Genomic DNA, 18335 nt, shown 5'->3' with positions numbered 1-18335 from the left:
ATGTTCTTCTAGTCACATGGAACAGTCCCAGCGATTGGCCAAGTAGCAGACAAAGGAGGGTCTCAAAAATTTCTACAAGAGCAGGAATCAGTGACAACAGCGCAATAACATTAAAAATAAATAACTACAGGAAGCCAATTACATCCACTCAGCAGGAAATTTAAATTAGAAACTACAGAAACTACAAAAATGAAACTTATAAACGGACACAAGTGACCACCATGCCTCACACGCTGTGAGATGCAGCCAAGCAGTGTTCAGGGGAGATAAGCCAGCTTGACTTACTAGAAAACAAGCGAGATTGAGAATAAACTAAGATTTACAGCCGAAGACACTGGAAACGAATGACAACATCAAGAAAGGTAAAGGGAGGAGTTTGATAATGCCAAACAGAAACTAGTGAAATAAAAAACAACCAGTAGTAAAACTAACCAGTAATACCAAAAGCTGGGTGTTTGAAAAAATTTTTCATAGTAAAATAGACAAATTTTTGATGTCTGGTCAATAACAAAAATAAGTCCAAAAAGGTTAAAATGGGGGACAAAAATGAAATAAAGAGATAAAGGTTACAAAAGAACACTATGCACAGAACTTCACCAAAAAATTGGAAAAACGTAGTTGAAATGGAAAATTTTCTACGAAAATACAAATGACTCATAGAGACTCAAAAAAAAGTAAAATACCATAGAAGAAATGCAAAAACTATGGTGAACTTTGCACAATAAGAATGTTTTCACTTATTATATTTGTACTATTTTTAAAAGTCAATGAGAATATGAAAAAAAAAAAAAAAAGGTAAGTAAACAAACCCAACAGCCCTGACCAGGAAATGACCAGGGCCCAGGGCACCTGACAGCCTCTGCCCAGGTGCACGAGGAGCTTGTTCTAAATTTAAAGGACTAAAACATCAGGAAATACTGGGTGCCCCTTCCTTTAGTTTTTGTTTGGTTTGTTTATGCCCATGAACCTGGAAGGGGCTGCATTCCTGCCCCTGGTGCCTTTTTGTCCACTTGCCAGGCGACCGTCCATAGCGAGGGTCTACGTGGTGCAGGTGGGACGTGCCGGGAAGCAAGGAGGGTTTGGAAGGATGCGCTCGCGGGGCACCGGTTATTCAGGGTTTGGGAGGAAAGAAGGATTTGTAATAAAGACATGCATAGCAGTGCTATTTATAACCCAGAAAACTGGAAGCAACCCAAATCACCCCCCACTGGGACTGGCCTGGCAGATACGCGGAGGAGGGGATGGAGATGCCGGGCCACGTGACACGTGGGGAGGGAGAGCTCCGTGGAGACGAGAGCCTCGTGCGTGGGGGGAGCCAAATATAATGCAGTTTGCACACAGCCACCGTAATTATGGGGCACTGCAGGCATGCGCTCCCTCAGAGGTGTCAGGCCACGGCCAGGCGGCCAACAGCCAGGGTGACTCAAGTGCTAGTGTAGCCATGGCCCTCCGTATGCGGGCACATGGTCACCTCTTTGCGAATGAGGACACTGGGCTCTGAGCTGTAGGGTCGACAGCGGTAAGGGTTGGGGACAGCCCAGCCCTCCCAAGGCGTAGGGGCAAGTGATCCAGCCGGTCGTGCAGCGCAGCCCGGAAAGGGTCCAAATGATGGAAACAGAACTTTAAGATCACAGGCCTTAGCCCCAGGGAAGCAACGCCTACCTCTGAGCGTGCTGCCTCCTCGCACACCCCGGAAACGTGGATCTCAGGTAGCGGAGGGGAGGTAACACTTTAAACTCTCCCCAGAGGGCCACGTTCCCTCATCCTGCCAGGACTCCCCCCGGCCCTCTTCTGAGGTGCCCCCCACCCCCGTGTGCAGGGTCTCCTGCTCTGGCAGTCATCACATGGGGGTCTCCCAGGTTTCTGGGCTCCCTCCACCCAGGGGTCCTGAGGACAGTGGGTGGAAGAGGGGGCGGGTAGACTCTGCCAGGAGGCCAGCAGAGTGTACTGGGCTCACTCCTGCCCAGGCCCCAGCCCAGGGTGCCTTGGCCTCCACCAGCTGCTGCCTGCACCTGGCCTTCCTGGTGGATCAGAAGCTTCACACCATGGACACAGTCCTCCTGCCCCTTCCCCGGTCCCTGACCCTCCTGCACGGCATCCCCCCAAGCCTGGCAGGCCACTAGGGTTTGAGGGCTCTCATATAGGACAGTCACAAGAGGAGGAGGCTCCTTCTCCTTCAGGAAGGTGACTACAGAAACCCTCTCCATACGGCTGGAGGGCAGGACCTCAGCTGGGGTCTCGGCAGACTGGCTGGTGGGCCTGGACCCTCATAGCAGTGTGCACAGGCTCCAAAGCAGCCCCGACTGCGGTCGGTTCCCAGGCAGGTTGCCCCTCACACCACCGCAGCTCCCTTGCTCCTACCTGGCTGAGTCTCTATCGAAGTGGCTGGTGCCCAGGGCTTTCTGCCCAGGGTTCTGCAGGGGGGCCATGTTGATTCTGGTCCTACCCTAGGACCCAGGGTCTCCTGAACCCTCCTCAGCTTCCCCTTTCTCTCAACTCCCAAGAGAAGCTGCTAGGGGCCACACTGTGGAAACTGCACATCTCACCTTCTTCATGGTGTTAATGTTAACAATATTAATAATAGCTACCATTATTGGCAGGGGGCTAGAAGGTACCCATCTGGAATCAGGACTTGGCGGCCATTGCAAGGGAGAAGTGAGTAGGGGTGGGGGTGGGGGCAGGGCTGCATGACCACTCCTGCTGAGGGGGCAGGGTTGGGGGAAGACACGAGAGAGGAGCAGCTTTGAGGTAAAGGCATTAAGTTCCACTCAGGGCCTCCTGGCACCACCACCTGCAGCATCAGGTGAAGATGGACCTGCAGGCCAGAGCAAAGATGGAAACTGAAGGTACAGACCAGGGAATCATCAGAAGGAGGAGGGTGGGAGCCATAGTGAACGTCACCAGGAAGAGAGTAAAAGACCAATTATGGGTCTCTGGGGGAAGCCTGCATTGAGCAGATGGTCTGAGGAAGGGCTGATCAAAGAGATCAGATGGAGAAAGCTGAGGGTGAGAGAACTAGGAGAGGAAAGAGTCCTGGAAGCCAGAGTTGAGAAGTGTCCAGGCTGCCTGGACAGAGAACACTGGGGGTGGGTCCAGTGGCTGGGGCACAATGTCTCAAGGAGGGTGTGGGGGCAGGGGGTGGAGATAAGTGCCACCTTCTCCATCAAAAAGCTTACTTGTGACTTCCATGTCTAGACACTGTGGATGAGCTGGGACCAGAATAACCTTTCCACCAGAGATAACCATAAAACTGGATGAAATGTGTAAGACAACTGTTTGCAGGCCATAGGTGACAGACAGGCCAGACTTGAATCCCTGAGAGAAGGACAACTTACAATCACTCAGCTCTGTGGCACAGAGGTCACATGGACCTGCTGAGGTAAAGACCAGATCGGGCAGAGAAGCAGTGGGAGTATGTGGGACAGGATGCCGGAGAAGAGGGAGCTGTGTGCAGGTCCCCAGAACTCCACGTGGGGACCTGCAAGTCCTTGGCCAAGAGCCAGTCTGTGCATATAGGCTGGGCAGGATCGGGTCATGCTAAATTAGAGGGCCTTGGGAAACACCTTGGATTTTCCAGGATCTGCAACAACAAAGCACAAAACCAAGGTCATTAGCCAGTGACTGAACTGCCTACAAAGCAGGAGTCAAAATTCTTCAGAGGAAATTAACAGAATGTTGAGTTTTACAACATATTAGTCATAATGTCCAACAGTCAATTAAAAAATAATCACTATGTATACAAAGGAACAGGAAATATGATCCCCAGGAAAGAAAAAAGCAATCTACAAAAGCTGAAAAACTGGACACAAAATGACCCAGATGTTGAACTTAGAGACTTTAAGGCAGCTATTATAACTGTGTTCAAAGAATTAAAGAAAGATATGGTCTTAATCAGTGAATGGATTGGAAATTTCAGTCCCCAAGTGTATATAAAGATAGATCAATGGAAATGATCTAATCTGAAGATTAGAGAGTAAAAAGGCTGAAGGAAAATGAATAGTGCCTCAGAGACTTGTGGAACAATATAAAATGATCCCACACACGTATAATTGGAGTCTCAAAGGAAAGAGTGTGAAATTGAGGCAGAATGAATGAAAACACAATCGTCAAAAACTTCCCAAATTTGATGAAAAACATCAATTTACATATCCAATAATCTCAACAAACCCCAATCAGGATAAATATAATAAGAACCACACTCAGACAGACAAAGTTCTGAAAACCAAAGAGAATTCTGAAAGCAGCCAGAGAAAAAAGACACGTTGCTTACATGGGAACGATTATAAGAATTATAACAGACTTCTCACCAGAAACAATGGAAGCCAGACAACAATGAAATGACATCATCAAAGTGCTGTAAGAAAAAAGCTATCAACCCCCCCCAAATTCTTATCCAGTAAAAATGTCCTTAAACAATAAAAGGTTGAAATAAATTCACATAAACAAAACTAAGAGAGTCCACTGACACAAGACACACACTACAGTTAAGGTAAATGACACCAGGTGGAAACTCAGATCTACAGGAAGGAATGAAGAGCACAGGTGGAGAAACCTGGCAGACACAATCTTACCCACACAACAGAAGTAAGCATCACCAGAGTGGAACAAATCGACATTGCAACATTACCTCTGCATCATTTATGAGGAACACAGGGGAAGTAAAACAAACGAGACATTCTACAAAGCAGCAGACCTGAACTCTTCAAAAATTTCAAGGCCCAAAAGGAAGGAAAGACTGGAGAACTGCTCTAGGCAGAAAGAAACTGAACACACACAACAGCTAAATGCAACTCGAGGTCCTGGGCTGAATGCTGAGCCTATAAAGGACATTATTAAGGCCACAGGCAACATTTGCATGGGATTAGATGGTGATATTGGAGCAAGAATAATTTCCTGATTTCAACAGTTGTACTGGGTTGATGTAGGAGAGGACTCTTGTTTTGCACAGGGGCGTGGAGGGATAATGAAGAATCATGCCTATGGCTTATTATCACATGAGTCAGAAAAAATACATAGAGAAACAGATTTATAAGGCAAATGCAGTGAAGTGTTAACAATTGGGGCATTTGGTTGAAGAGCATATAGGTGCTCTTTGTACTATTTTGCAACTTTTCTGTAAATTCGAGATTATTTTTAAAAAACATTTAAATAAGAAGCATCTTCATTGGGGCAAAAAGGAGGAAGAGAGGGCAACAGAATGGGTCAAAGTTCAAGAAAGATAATTATTTTAAATAATTATTTTTATTGAGGTATCACATATATACAGAAAAGTGCACAAATCACAAGTATGTACCCACAAAAAACTTCCACCTTCACCCAGCACCCAGGTTAGGAAACAAAACAATGGCTGCATGCTTCCTATCCTCTCCCAGTTACGACCCCACCCCCACTGTGACAGCCGCTATAGCAACCTTTGCCAACACAGATTAGTATGGACTGTTTGTGAGGTTTCAACAATTGCAGCTGTGAAGCATTTTCTCATTTGTGTCCAGGTTTTCCCCCTCAATACCATGTGATGTCCAAACATGTTTCTGTGTCTAGGACTAGCAACATTTTCACTGCCACACTATCTCCAACCATGCAACTATACCACTGTTCCTGCATCCATTATGCTGCTGTGAACATCCTTGCTCATGTCTCGGTGAACGTGTGTGCATTTCTTTTGGCAAATACCTAGGAGTGAATTTCTGGGTCATTGGGGATGAGTATGCTCACCTTTAATGGACACTGCCAATTCTTCCCACAGTGGTTGTACCAAGTTACATTCCCACCAACACAATATACGAATTTTGGCTGCTCTACAGTCTAGCTAGTAAGAACTGGTGTTGTAAGATTTGGGGCCGTTCAGGTGGGTGCGTGTGACACTGTGATCTTAACTTTCATTTCCCTGATAACCTGAGGGTGAGCACCTTCTCATATGTTTTTGGGCCATTTGGATATCCCTTTTTGTGAAGTGCAGTTCATGTTTTCCCCAATTTTTCTATGGGTTGCTTGTCTTTTTCTTACTGATTTGTAGAAATTCTTGAATATTCTGGATCAGAAACCTTTGTCAGATATATGCATTGGAAATATCTTTTGCCACTCTGTGGCTTGGCTTTTCACCTTCTCGCACATTATTAATAGTATCTTTTGATAAATGTAAGTTCTTAATTTCAGTGTGATTAAACGTATCAATTTTTTCCTCCATGGCATTATGCTTTTTATATCCTATTTAAGAAGTTATTGCCTACCCCCAAGGTCATAAAGATATTCTCCTAGGTCTTTTTCCTACAACTTTATCGTTTCTCCCTCTGAATTAGTTCTACAATCCTTATGAATTAAGAGTGTGTATGTGCATGTGCACGTGTGTCATGTGTGTGTGTGTGTGTGTGTAATACAAAGTAAACATCAAGATTTTTTTCCATACGTGCATTCAATTCACCCAGCAGTAATTCTGGAAAAGACTCTTCTTCCCCCAATTTATAAGCAAGTGTTAATGTTGTCATACATGTGTGGGCCTGTTTCTGGACTCAGTTCAGTTCCATTGGTCTATTTTTTTTTTTTTAGGAAGATGTTGGGGGTAGGAGTTTATTAATTAATTTATTTATTTTGCTGTGTTGGGTCTTCGTTTCTGTGCGAGGGCTTTCCCTAGTTGTGGCAAGCGGGGGCCACTCTTCATCGCGGTGCGCGGGCCTCTCACTATCGCGGCCTCTCTTGTTGTGGAGCACAGGCTCCAGACGCGCAGGCTCAGTAGTTGTGGCTCACGGGCCTAGTTGCTCCGCGGCATGCGGGATCCTCCCAGACCAGGGCTCGAACCCGTGTCCCCTGCATTAGCAGGCAGATTCTCAACCGCTGCGCCACCAGGGAAGCCCCCATTGGTCTATTTGTCTATCCTTGACTAAGGCCACCCTGGGTAATTACTGTCGCTTTGCAGTGAGTGATGATGCTGATGGTACAAGTCCTCCAGCTCCTGTTTCACCAGGAGCTCCATTTCCAGCTGGATTCTGAGTTCCCGGGGGCTGGAGGCCGCGTCAGACTTCTCTCTGCGGCCCTTTCCGAGTCTAGGCGGCACCCGATCAGGCAGTTACCAGTTTAATTTGTTTTGATCCAGTCTGTCTTAGTATTTATCCTGGAGTAATTAGTCCCTTTACCTTTAATGTACTTCCTGATATATTTGAGTTTATACCTACTATGTGAATCCTTGTTTTCTATTTATCCCACCTGTTTTATATTCTTTCAATCCTCTCCTTTCTTGCCTCTTTTTTTTTTTTGGATTTTTTTTTTATTATTCCAGTCTCCCATCTATTAGCCTCTTAATTACGCATCCCTTTACTTTAAAAAAAAAATGTATCAAGGTATAGTTGATGTACAGTATTATTTAAGTTTCAGGTGTACAACATAGTGATTCACGCTTATTAAAGGTTATACTTCATTTATAGTAATTATAAAATATTGACTATATTCCCTGTGTTGTAAACATTCCTTTACTATTATTTTACTATTTACTATTTACATGCCTTTATTATTCTTTTCGTGGTTACCCTTGATGACAGTATGCATCCTTTACTTATTAGGGTATTAGGGTCTACCATAAATTAGCACTCTTTTTTTTAACCTCTTCCCAGACCTTAAAACTCTCTATTTCCATTTCCAACCTTCCTAGTTCTTTTGTTTTTATTGTCATGCATTTTATTTTTACATATTTACGTAGTCTTTTTCTTTCCCTAAAATTTTTGTTGCCTGGGACCTTCTCTCATTTATTCAGTGATATTCACTGCTTCATGGAAAAGGTAATTATAGTGGAGAACCAAGAAATACATTACTACCTGAATTAATTTATAAACTTTAGCTGAAGCAATATTATTGAAATCCTGGCTTTCCATGATAAGAGCCAAGCTTTGGGGTAGAGAATAGGTTTCTTTTTCTTTTCTTTCTTTCTTTCTTTTTCTTTCTTCCTTTCTTTCTTTCTTTTTCTTTCTTCCTTTCTTTTTCTTTCTTCCTTCCTTCCTTCCTTCCTTCCTTTTTTAGAGGAGTACAAATTAACTCAGCAGGTTGAGTAGGGAATACTAAATGCAGAAAGGGAAGATCAAATACAAAAGCAAAATACATAGCAGAATGCAATCATATGGGAAGAGCTACATTGTGTTTCCCCTTTTTGTCTTTGGCACAGCACAAACGAAGGGCTCAAGGTATACTTATTTCTATTTAAAAATTTTTTCTCTTTCCTTTTTTACCACCATCCACCATCTATTTGCTTATTATAGTACTATCAGAATTGTTAACTTGTACCCCCATGGGTTTATGTACATTTTGAACCTCAGAAGGCCTTATTGTTGTTGTTTTATAGAGTCACTATTCATTTAGATTTACCCTTTCCATCCATTACTCTTTATTCCTTCCTCAGTTTCCATCTTTTTATCTGGGATTATCTTTTTGCCCAAAGAACTCCCTGTACTTTTTTTTTTTTAAGTGTAGATATTCTGCCAATGAAGACTCTCATTTTTAAGTTTTTATTTTTCCTAAAATGTCTTCATTTCACCCTCACTTTTGAAGAATATTTTTCCTACCAAATTCTATAGTATTCTAGGTTGGTAGTTATTTTTTCCAGCACTTAAAAATGTTATTTAATGCCTTCTGATTATTCATTTGTGTTGAAAACTCTGCTATGTCTGATTGTTACTCCTTTGAAGTTACTTTATGGTTATTTATTTTTACTCTGGTTCCACTGTATTTATCCTGCTTGGGGGTTCATTGAGTATCTTGAATCTGTGGACTGATAGCATTCATTTATTTTTTTAAATTATCAGCCATTATGTCCACTAATATTTCTTCTGCTCCAATATCTTTCTCTTTCTAGGACTCCAGTGTACACATTTTAGAACTTTTCAACAGGTTCCATGTATCTCTTGCATTATTTTCTGTATTTTCCATCTTTGTGCATCAGCCTTGATATTTTCTACTGTCCTATCTTCTACTAATCCTATCAGTCAACTTTCATTAATCCTCTATTCTCTCGTGTCCTATCATAAACACATGGATTGTACTGTAAATATCAATTATTGTGTTTTCAGCTCTAAAATGTATATATATATTTACTTTTTTCCTCTAGTGAAATTCTTCATCATCTATTTTCTTTAAAATATTAAAAAGTTAAAGTTTGTCTGATAACTCCAAGATCTGAGTCATCTGAGGTTTCCTTGGTATGTCTATAATTTATAATTGAATGTTGGACACAGTCCATGACAATTGATTGAGGTTCTGGGTTCTTTTACCTTTCTCCATAGAGTGTTCATCTTATCCTCTGGAGGCAGCTAGAATGTGGGCAGACTATCTTAATCCAAAGTAACAGGAGGCAGGATTTCAGTCTTTATGCCTCCTTCTATCTTTGGTTCATGGCCATTCCTAGGGTGGAGCCCTCCCCAGGCCCCAACCCAGATCCTAAATTCCAATTTTTGTCTCTTCATAACCATTAGATTGTTGAAAATTCCACTCTTAGCTTCTTAGTCTCTCATCATGTGCATTAAATATATAGGCAAGTGCTTCAGGGGCAACATCTGAGTTTGGGGCTTCCAGCCTCTTGAGTGCTGGCTATTTTGTCAGCGCTATAATTAAAATTTTCTCTGCTTCTCCAGGAACTTGCTGAGAACTCTGCTGGCTTCCCTGCCTCTCAGCTGTAGTAGCCCCATGCTCAGATTCCTAGCCACTCTAAGCCAAGAACTGGTTCACACCTGGAGATGTAAGTGGTGTGCAGAATACGAGCTCACATCTCTCCAATTCCCTTTTCTTTGGAAACTTGGCTCTTCAATTCATGGTTGTCTGCAGCTGTCTGATGCCTTCAAACCAATTTTTTCATCTGGATTTTCTACTTGTTCTCAGTGAGGGCAGTGGTCCAGCCAAGTCCTCCACCACAGCTGGAAGTAGTAACTCGAGGAAGGGATGGCATCAAACTGGAAACTGAACAGGTTTCTCTCTCTCTCTCTCTCTCTCTGTCTCTCGCACGCTCACACACACACACACACACACACACACACACACACACACAAATGATGACCGCTCCCCCCTAAGGAGCCCTTATCACGTGCCAAACTTGGTGCTATGTACTTACATGTGTTATGTCATTTGATTTTTACAGCAACCTCATAGGGTAGGTATTACATCCGGTCCCGTTTTGCAGATGAGGAAACTGAGGCTTAGAGAGGCAAACTAACTTGTCCAGGCAATCTGTCTATCCCCTGGAACCGAAATACATAGAAAAAAAGTTTAAGTTGTTTTTATTGTAATATATATGTCATATAAAAGTTACCACTTCAACCATTTTTAAGTGTACAGTTCAGTGAGATTTAAGTACATTCACTACGTGCAACCATCACTACTATCGCTTTCCAAACTTTTTCATCACTCCAAACAGAAACTCTGTAGCCATTAAGCAGTAACACCCCATCCCACCACCATCCAGCTGCTGGTAACCTCTAATCTACTTTCTAGCTCTATGAATTTGCCTATTCTAGATATTTCAGATAAATGGAATCACACACAATTTGCCATTTTTTTCATCTGGCTTATTTCCCATAGCATAGCGTTTTCAAGTTTCATTCATGGTGTGGCATGTACAGTAGTCCCTCCTTATCCACAGGGGAAACATTCCAAGCCCCCCAGTGGATGCCCGAAACTGTAGATAGTACTGAACACTATGTATATTGTGTTTTTTCCTATACAGACATACCCATGATCAAGTTTAATTTATAAATTAGGCACAATAAGAGATTGACAACAATAATACAGTCAAATAATTATAACAGTATACTGTAATAAAAAGTATGTCACTGTGGTCTCTCAAAATATTTTTATCGTACTGTAGTAACTCTTCTTCTTCTTGTGATGATGTGACATGAGAAAATGCCTACATGCTGAGATGAAATAAGGTGAACGAAGTAGGCATTGTGATGTAGCATCAGGCTACTATTGACCTTCTGACCATATGTGAGAAGGAGGATCATCTGACTAGAGTGATCCTGGAACATCGAGCCATGATGATGTCAGTGGTTGAATGTCAGGAGCAGACAATGTCAGTGATTGGGGATCTCGGGCAGAATGGCACAAGATTTCATCACACTACACAGAATGGCAGAAATTTAAGACTTATGAATTGTCTAAAATTTTTCCATTTAGTATTTTTGGATCACAGTTGACCATGGGTAACTGAAACCTTGGAAAGTGAAACCATGGATAAGGGTGAACTGCTATATCAGAAATTCATTCATTTTTATTTCGTTGTATGGATATACTACATTTTGTTTATCCAATCATCAGTGGATGGACATTTCTGTTCTTTCCACCTTTTGGCTATTGTGAGTAATGCTGCAGTGAACAATGGTGCACAAGTATCTGTTTGAGTCCCTGTTTTCAGTTCAGTTGGGCATATATCTAGGAGTGGAATTGCTTGGTCATATGGTAATCCTATGTTTAAGTTTCTAAGGAACCACCAAATTGTTTTCTACAGAACCTGCACCATTTTACGTTCCCACCAGGAATATGCAAGTGTTCTAATTTCTCCACATGCTCACCAACACTTGTTATTTGCCTTTCTAAAAAACATTATAACCATCCTAGTATGGGTGAAGTGTATCTCATTGTAGTTTTTGCACTTCCCTATTGAGTATCAACATGGAGGATCTTTTCATCTGTTTATTGATTATTTGTATATTTATTTTGAAGAAATGTCTATTGAAGTCCTTTGCCCATATTTTAGTTGATTTGTCTTTTTGTTGTTGAGTTTTAGGAGTTCTTTCTACATTCTGGATATTAAAACCTTATTTTCAGGCTTCCCTGGTGGCGCAGTGGTTGAGAGTCCGCCTGCCGATGCAGGGGACACGGGTTCGTGCCCCAGTCTGGGAAGATCCCACATGCTGCGGAGCGCTAGGCCCGTGAGCCATGGCCGCTGAGCCTGCGCATCCGGAGCCTGTGCTCCGCAACGGGGGAGGCCACAACAGTGAGAGGCCCACGTACCGCAAAAAAAAAAAAAAAACCACCTTAATTTTAATGAAGTCCACTTTATCTAATTTTCTTTGGTTGGTGGTGCTTTTGGAGTAATATTTAAGAAGCCAATATAAAATCCAAAGTTCTGAAGATTAATGTTTTTTCTTCCAAGAGTGTTATGCTTTTAACTCTTATATTTGGGTTGTTAATCCATTTTGAGTTAATTTTTGTGTATGGTGTGAGGTAGGGGTCCAACTTCATCCTATGAAACAGGCAAATTCATAGAGACAGATTAGTGGGTGATTAGGCCTGGGGATGGGGGGGTGGGATTAGTAGTGACTGCTAATGGGTAGGAGGTTTCTCTCTGGGATGATGAAAATAGTCTACATTTAGATAGTGGTGATTGTTGCATAACTCTGTGAATACATTAACAACCACTGAATCGTACACTTTAAAAGGGTGAATTTTATGCTATGTGAATTATACCTCAATAAAGCTGTTATTAAAACAAACAAACAAAAAGAACAGCTGGTTGCCCCTTAGGAGGGGGACAGGACTGGCAGCCCCGCCTCCTGCTTCTAGGAGAGAAAACATGCTGCCCTCCCGTGGCCTCCAGTGGCTGCCGGCCAGACTCTTGCACTGCCAGGGCTGTGTTCTAAATCAAACACGTGGCCCAGGCCCAGGATTCTTTCTCCTCTGCAATGTCACATTTTAGGGAGCCCTTCCTGCACTTGGAGGGGCACGGGTGTCAGCATCCTTCCAGGGGCCCTGGAGAGGCAACCTTAGTGGTCTTCCTAGGCAGAGGCTGTTGACAACCGGGTCCAGAAAGGAGAAGGTGGCAGACACGGGGTGAGGACTGTGCCTGACAGACTGTGTATGGGTCCCTGGGCCACCCCCGGCCCCCTCCGTATGACCCAGGCTCTAGGCTGGGAGCAGACGGCGGGAGCCAGTCTGGTTGGTGCCACTGCTGTGTGGCCCCCAGTGGGCCTGTGCCCGGGAAGCTCGGGTTCCCCACCAGGCCCCAGGGGCCCTGAGCCGTCTCTGACTTCGTGCCTCCCAGCAGAGCAGGGGCCCAGAGGAAGCAGAATGCAGCTGGGTGCGAATGCAGGCTGGGGAAGGCAGCTCCCTGGGGTCCAGTGGCTAGGACTCAGCACTTTCCCTGCTGGGGGCCAGGCCACGCAATGTGGCCAAAACCAGCAAACCAACAGACGAACAAAGCAGCCTGGAGAGAGGGTCCTACAATTGTCCCCATGAGGTCCATGAAGCCAGGAAGGAGAAGGACCAGAGCGTAAGCTCCCAGGAGGGCATGGCCCTCCCCCTCCTGGCTCAGAGGCCCTAGAGGCCTGGCTGGCCTGCGGCCCCTGGTCTCAGGCACTTGCAGCTCCTCAGCAGGACTCAGCAACCACCTGGCCGCTGCAGACCCGCCTTGGCATTTTAATTACAGTCATTAAGATGCCTCCTTTTGCTATGGCCATGTATCTTCCAGGCCTTTCTGTGCAGAGCACCTCAGCTTTATCCCCTCCACCTGGCTCCTAACCCTCTCCCCTGCCCCTCCAGGGCTCACAGTCCCCTAGGGCTTCTGGCCCCCAGGTCCTCAGCTGGAGGGGCTGGGTTCTAGGCCGCACCTCAGGAACCCTGCCCCCAAGGTGCCCAAGGGTGCTCACTGCAGTATCCCCTGCCCCCAGCCCCTCCCCGTTGGGAGCCCCCAGCCCCGTGTGCTGCCTCCACTCAGACTCCCCGTGGAGTGGGGACTCCTCCACGGGGCCACTGTCCCTCCACAGTTTGGGTGTGACACACACCCTGTCTGTTGGTCTGTCCCCTCGCAAGGCTATGAGCAAAGCGCCTGTCTCCTTGTGCCCCCTCTAAGACCTGGGCCTGTGTCTGAGTCTAATTCCCAGGAAAAGCTGTTCAGCCAAACTTAGCACAAAATGGCAATTCTGGGGTTGAACTCTACCTAGCAACAAGATTAGCAGCTGATTTTGCGAACTGGTATTTTTATCTCTGGGACTGGAACAGCTGAGAAAAGTGGCCTCCTCCTGCACCACCTGGGGACCCCACGTCCCCACACGCTCCTCCTGGCCCCAGGCCCGGCTCTGCCTTCCCTTCTTGCTTGCAGTGGTCCCTGAGCCCGGGGGGTGGGGACGGGGATCGCAAGAGCCTCCCGCAAGCAATGTCAGCCCCCAGGTCCGTGAGGAGACGCTAGATGGATGCTGAGGCTCCCTAAGCAGCCTGTCTTCCTGTCCTCACTCACTGTCTCCCTTTTCCTTTTCCTCATCTCTCTGTCCCCCCATCCCAGATAATTTGCACTTTCCACACTGTGCTGTGCTTCGTGCCCCAGCAGACGCGGGGTTGGGGGGGTCTGTGGGGCCGGGGTCACAGCAGGCTGGGTAGCTACAGGATGCTCTGGACCACTTCCTCGCACCCCTCTCCCAGCTCCTCTCCGCCTGCCTTCTCTCCGCCCCTCACAATGATGGGAACCTTCCGGCAGCCTCAAGCCCCAGTGCCATTTGTGTGGGTTGCCATCTGCCAAGCTGTCATCTAGGAGCCATCATGGCTCCTTGTTTTAGAGAGAAAATATTGTGATGGTAAAACCTCCCGGAAATGGACTTCCAGTTCCAGAACAGGATGGATGGCGTGGACTCCCTTTTCCAGTTCCTCCTCCCTGGACATAATCCAGCAGACACGCATTAAAGGATCCTGAAAGCTGGAAAGAAGAAGTCAGGCAGGCTGGGGCCACAGGACTTGAGAATAACATGTTGTATGTCCCGGCATTGCTTTTTATCTCCCACATACCCAGGGCTGGCGCAGGGGCCTGCAATCTGAATCGCCACTAGGCATCGACAAAACAGGCAGACAACAGGAAAGGCTGCCCTCGGGCCCAAGGATGGGAGAGGGGAGGCCCAACAGAGCTGGTGCTGTGGGCTCCCCCACCAGACACCTAAGGGAGAAAGCGTCATGGAGCCCTGAGTCTCTCCACCTCCAGCCAGTGCCATGCAGAGCCCCAGGCCCAGTGGAAGCACGCCGGCCTCGCAGGCCGCGCTGCCATGCAAGAACTCCAAAAACTAAACCTTGGAACCCTAACCCATAAAAGTAGGCCTGAAAGTATACATTAAACCTGAAAAGGGTGACTTCCTGCAAAAATAGAGGAGTTAAATAAGATTAAGACTCATAACATAATAACCAAAATATCCAGGATACAGTTGAAAATCCTTCGTCATAACAAGAACAAGGAAAACCACAATTTGGATGAGAAAAGACAACCGAGGGCAATGCCAAGCTCAACTGGCCGTTGGAAGTATGGGGCAAGAATTTTAGAGCAGCCATCATAAAAATGCTTCAATAAGCAATTACAAACTTTCTTGAAAAAAATGAAGAAATGGAAAGTCTCAGCAAAGAAGTTTTATGTTTTTTTATAAAAAATTTCTCTATAAAGAAAAATATTTTCTACAAAGTAAAAATTGTACCTACAATTTTTGAGTTTTTATCAGAAATGGATGCTGAATCCTGTTAAATGCTTTTTCTGAGTCTACTGAGATGCTCATATGGTTTCTACCCTTCCTTTTGTTAATGTATTACATTGATTTGCAGATGTTGAACCACCTCTGCATCCCTGGAATAAACCCCACTGGACCATATGGTATATGATCATTTTAATGGACTGTTGAATTCAATTTGTTAATATTTTGTTAAGAATGTTGGCATCTATGTTCATCAAGGATATTGGCCTGGAATTTTCTTTTCTTGTGGCATCCCTAGCTGGTTCTGGTATCAGGATATTGCTAGCCTCATAAGATGAGTTTGGGAGAGTTCGTTCCTCTTCTGTTTTTTGGAAGAGTTTGAAGAGGACTGGTTATCAATTCTTTTTTGAATGTTCGGTAGAATTCACCAGTGAAGCCATCTGGTTCTGGACTTTTGTTTGTTAGGAGATTTTTGATTATGGATTCAATCTCCTTACTAGTAATCAGTCTGTTAAGATTTTCTATTTCATCATGATTAAGTCTTGGTAGGTTGTATGTTGCTAGGAATTTATCCATTTTTTCTAGGTTGTCCAATTTTTTGGTGTATAATTGTTTATTCCTCTTTCACTTCTGATTTTATTTATTTTATGTATTCTGCTTATCTTGGTAAGTCTAGCTAAAGGTTTGGCAATTTTATCTTTTCAAAGAACCAGATCTTAGTTTCATCGATCTTTTCTATTGTCTCTTTAGTCTCTATTTCACTTATTTCTACTCTAATCTTTGTTATTTCCTTCCTTCTACAAACTTTCAACTTTGTTCTTCTTTTTCTTGTTCCTTGAGGTATAAAGTTAGGTTGTTTGAGACTTTTTTTTTTGTTTCTTGAGATAGACATCTATTGCTATAAACTTCCCTCCTAGCAACACCCAGCTGACCACGGCACTACAGGACTCGGCAGCCAGCGTGGAGCAGTGGAAGAGGCAGTTCTCCCTCTGCCACGATGAGAACGACCAGCTCTGGAACAAGATCTGATGAGCTGGAAGAGCAATGCAGTGAGATAAACAGAGAGAAGGAGAAGACTATCCAGCTGAAGAGAAGAGTTGAGGAGCTGGAATCAGAACTCTGAGAAAAGGAGACGAAGTTGAAAGACCTCCAAAAACAAAGTGAAATCATTCCACAACTCCGGTCAGAGTGTGAATACATCGCTGAGAAACTAGAGGCAGCAGTCAGTCAGAACCTAGAAGACAACGTGTGTTCTCTGAAGACGGACATTGAGAAGAGTAAGTACCGACAGCGCCACCTGAAGGTGGAGCTGAAGAGCTTCTTGGAGGTGCTGGATGGGAAGACTGACGACCTGCACAACTTCCGCAGGGGCCTCTCCATGCTGGGCGCCAACCACTAGGGCCATTTCTGAGTCCCCAGTGTGTGCGTGAGACAGAGTAGCACTACGATGTCCTCCCATTCGCGTTGCTTCTGTAAATGCAGGTGCAGGTTGGCGTGTTTCCAAACCAGGGATGCCGTCCACTCTCTCCTCTCCAGAACAGAAATCTCCCCTCGCTTCTCTGGCCTTGCAAGTTTGCAGACAACTAGACAATTCTGACTCAGGAATCCAGAACTAGGTCTACCTTAAACGTTTATGCAGTCAGGGCAGGGATGTTTATATCTTTCTGAAGGGCTGTTGCAACCATATGAACTGAAAGAGTATTTTCTAATCCAAATATAAATACCCTTTCCACCTCCTGTTTTTGAGTAGCATTCATAGTATTCGAATGTCCATCAAGCCTCAGTGTATGGGGGTGTGGTGACAGCAACTTCCCTCTCAGTATATACAGAGATGCTTTAAAACAACCACTTAGCAGAAACTTGTCCCGAGAAAGAAAACAAGTTTCTGGTGGGTGTGTTTTCTGGCACGGGAATCGCCTATATGCACTCTGCCTGCTTCCACCCGCCCCCAGTTTGTAGGGTTGTGACAACTTTCCTTTTCTTGGTTTTAATTTCTGAGATTACCATGCTGTGTGGACAGCATGCAGTGAGGGTGCATAACACAGTGCCTGGCACAAAGTAGGTGCTTAATAAATATTTGTTTAATTAAATGTATTTTCTAAAAAAAACACTTCCCTCTTAGAACTGTTTTTACGGCGGCATCCCATCAATTTTGGTGTGTTACATTTTTGTTTTCATTTGTCTCAAGGTATTTTTTGATTTCTTCTTCAACCCATTGGTTGTTCGGTAGCATGTTGTTTAATCTCCACATATTTATGAATTTTCCAGTTTTCTTCGTGTAATTAATTTCTAGTTTCATACCATTGTGGTCAGAAAAGATGCTTATATGATTTCAATTCTCTTAAATCTATTAAGTCTTGCTTTGCAGTCTAACATACAAGCTATCTTGTAAAATGTTCCATGTGCACCTAAGAAGAATGTGTATTCTGTTGCTTTTGGATGGATTGTTCTATAAATATCTGTTAAGTCCATCTGCTCTAACATGTTGTTTGAGACCAATGTTTCTTTATTGATTTTCTGTCTGGATGTAAGTGGGGTATTGAAGTCCCCTACAACTATTGTGTTGCTGTCTATTCCCCCCTTTAGGACTGTTAATATTTACTTTACATATTTAGGTGCTTCCACATTCAGTGCATACATAAATGTTATAGCCCCTTGTTGGACTGACCCCTTTATCATTATGTAATACCCTTCTTTATCTCTCACTACAGTCTTTTATAGTCTGTTTTGTCTGATATAAGTATAGCTATTCCAGCTTTCCTTTGGTTTCCATTTGCATGGGATATCTTTTTTCATCTCTTCACTTTCAGTCTGTGTGTCCTTACATTTAAAGTGAGTCTCTTGTAAGTAGCCTATAGATGGGTCTTGTTTTTTTTAATCCATTCAGCCACTCAAAATCTTTTTTTTTTTTTTTTTTTTTTT

General features: G+C 44.2%; 1 pseudogene; it reads left to right on the top strand.

Annotated features, from left to right (window-relative positions):
- Window positions 1-961: 961 nt before the first annotated feature.
- Window positions 962-16812, top strand: LOC114901841 (annotated as a pseudogene).
- The last annotated feature ends 1523 nt before the right edge of the window (window positions 16813-18335 follow it).

The sequence above is a fragment of the Monodon monoceros genome, unplaced genomic scaffold (assembly GCF_005190385.1).
Source record: "Monodon monoceros isolate NGI ecotype Baffin Bay Population unplaced genomic scaffold, NGI_Narwhal_1 Super_Scaffold_2, whole genome shotgun sequence".
In the NCBI taxonomy this organism is placed as follows: domain Eukaryota; kingdom Metazoa; phylum Chordata; class Mammalia; order Artiodactyla; family Monodontidae; genus Monodon; species Monodon monoceros.
This window is presented reverse-complemented; position numbering and strand designations above follow the sequence as displayed.